Source organism: Myodes glareolus, chromosome 7, assembly GCF_982192425.1.
Source record: "Myodes glareolus chromosome 7, mMyoGla1.1, whole genome shotgun sequence".
Taxonomy (NCBI): domain Eukaryota; kingdom Metazoa; phylum Chordata; class Mammalia; order Rodentia; family Cricetidae; genus Myodes; species Myodes glareolus.
The window spans coordinates 49,006,180-49,009,489 of record NC_142032.1 but is presented as its reverse complement, the minus strand read 5'-3'; positions in this window follow the sequence as shown (position 1 = coordinate 49,009,489).

Here is a 3,310-nt window from a genome sequence, read left to right as displayed (position 1 = left end):
AGTCAGAATTCTTTAGTATCCATTGTTACATAAGTCACCCAAAATGCTCTAAATATTTGTCCCTTTATCCACTAAGTTAATAAACATAGCATTTTCCCTTAAGCTGAAAATTTTCAAATAATCAATTTTAAAGGTCCATATATCTTGGAGAAGTTTTGTGGCTAATCTAGATTGGAGAATAAAAATAACTTTCCAATAAACAGTATTGTGATATAATTATTGAAAGAACAAAAAGACTGAGTGTTGAATAGTATGTAAAATGATCTTAAGTTGTTTATAAATTCTTGTAGTTGAAATTAGTAGATGCATGTTTCCATTCCTAACTAAGAAGAATATCTAATTGATAATCACTTGTAAATGAAAAAATAAGCAGTTTCCTCCAGATAGTCTAACTGGACAAACATTACTACTTTAAAGTGTAGGCTGCTTTCTCAACAGTAGATCCCTACAGAAAATATACACAATGGCATCTTTGGATGTTCCTTGTCTCATAATGTCTCAGAGCTTTGTTTTTTTTAAAATTTTTATTATTTTTTAAATTTTATCTTGTTTGCCAGATAGTTCCTGGTCTCTGGTATGTCATATGACATCATAATTTGTAGTTTCATTCATTTGTGTGTGGGTTTTTCTTTTGTATACTAGTACGCTGGTGCATGTGGTTGACTTGTGTGTAAAAGTCAGAAGTCATTCTCCTCTTTTTTTGAGACATGTATAGCTTTGGAGCCTGTCCTGGAAGTTGTTCTGAAGACCAGATTGGCCTTGAACTCACAGAAATCTGTCTCTGCCTCCTGAGTGCTGAGATTAAAGACATGTGCCACCACTACTTGGTTCAGAAGTAATTTTTGAGTACTTTCTTCAGTCACTCTCTACTTTATTTCAGATTACTCCATTCTATTCTATTGTTTACATATTTACTTTTATGCTAATACCATGTTGTTTTTAAAACTCTGGTTCTGCGATGCATTTGAAAATCAGGCATGATTTCCAATATTGTTCTGTTTATCAATTTTCACATTTTTCAATAATATACAATATTTGTTGATCATATCCATTTCTGACTCTCCCTTCCAACTCCTCCTAGGCCCATGCAACACAGCCTATTATCATTGCTTGTGACTGTACACCATAACTGGATGGTAAGACAATAATGTTGGAAATGCCACATATTTTAGTTTCAGGATACAGCAAATTTAATCTCAAACTGATCAGAAAATTCTCCCTCTGATGGCTACCTTTCCTATGACTGGCAGATTCTATTCAGGCTGATAGTGGCGAAAAGAAAACAGTGATCTTACCCAGAATCCTGCTTGCTACAATATAGACCTGTCAGGATAATTGTGTCCACTGTTGTAATAGTGCAGAGGGAGGGTTGTTATCAGGAACATACATTTTTTTTTCTGATTGAATTTGAGGTCAGCATTTGATCTCTTTGCCTGGGAGTTTTATTTTTACTTTTTCATGCCAGAGGAGTATATAACAAATATAGATTCATATCTATCACCATGCACAAAACTCAACTCCAAATGGATTAAAGACCTCAACATTAATCTGACCACTTTAAATCAGATAGAAGAGAAAGTGGGAAGTAGTCTACAAGACATAGGCAAAGGAGACCACTTCCTAGGTAGAACCCCAGTAGCACAGACAATAAGAGCAACAATGAATAAATGGGAACTCCTAAAACTGAGAAGCTTCTGCAAATCAAAGGACACCATCAGTAAGACAAAAGGCAACCTACTGATTGGGAAAAGATCTTCACCAACCCCTCATTAGACAAAGGACTTATCTCCAAAATATATAAAGAACTCAAGAAACTATACATTATAACTCCTATTAACCCAGTTAGAAAATGGGGCACTGAACTGAACAGAGAATTCTCAACAGAAGTTCAAATGAAAAAAAAGACACTTAAGGTCATGCTCAACCTTCTTAGTGATCAGGGAAATGCAAATCAAAACGACTTTGAGATACCATATTACACCTGTCAGAATAGCTAAACTCAAAAACACCAATGATAGCCTATGGTGGAGAGGATGTGGAATGAGAGGAACACTCATTCATTGTTGGTGGGAATGCAAACTTGTGCAGCCACTGTGGAAATCAGTGTGGTGGTTTCTCAGGAAACTGGGAGTCAACCTCCCTCAGGACCCAGCAATTCCACTCTTGGGAATATACCCAAGAGATGCCCTATCATACCACAAAAGTATTTGTTCAACTATGTTCATAGCAGTACTAGTTGTAATAGCCAGAACCTGGAAACAACCTAGGTGCCCCTCAATAGAAGAATGGATAAAGAAGGTGTGACACATATATACTTAAAGTTCTACTCATCGGTAAAAAACAATGACATCTTGAATTTTGCATGCAAATGGATGGAAATCGAAAGCCCTTTACTGAGTGAGGTAACCCAGACCCCAAAAGAGGAATATGGTATGTACTCACTCATAAGTGGATTCCAGCCATAATTAAAGGTCTTTGAGCCTATAATTTGTGATCCTAGAGAAGCTAAATAAGAAGGTGAACCTGAAGAAAATCATATAGTTATCCTCCTGGATATTGTAAGTAGACAAGAGTGCCATGCAACCTTGGGTGCGGAAGCTGGGGGTGGTGGTGGAAGGAAGGGAAGATGGTTGGAGAGAAGGGAGTGGGGGAGGATTGGGGAAAGCTTGGGGGAATAGGATGGGGGGAGGATGAATGGATATTGGAGCAGGGAAGTATACATCTCAACTAAGGGAGCCATTTTAAGCTTTGCAAGAGACTTGATTCTAGAGGGGTTCCCTGGTCCAAGGAAAGATCCCCAGATTGTTCCCTGGACAGCACAGGAGACAGGGCCTGAACTGGCCTTGGCCCATAACCATACTGACAAATATTTTGCACATCACCATAGACCCCTCATCTGGCGATGGATGGAGATAGAGACAGCGACCCACATTGGAACAATGGACTTAAGTCCCTAGGTCCAAATGAGAAGCAGAAGGAGGGAGAACGTGAGCCAGGAAGTCAGGATCAGAGGGAACCTTCATCTGATGATGGATGGAGATTGAGACAGAGATCCACATTGGGGCACTGGACTGAGCCCCCAAGGTCCAAATGAAGAGCAGAAGGAGGGAGAACATGAACAAGGAAGTCAGGATCGCGAGGGGTGCCTTCACCCACTGATATAAGTGGACTGATCTAATGAGAGCTCACCAAGGCCAGCTGGACTGGGACTGAACAAGCATGCGATCAAACCGGATTCTCTGAATGTGAGTGACATCTGGACTGTCTGAGAAGCCATTGATCATGACACTGGGACTTGTTTCGTCTGCAT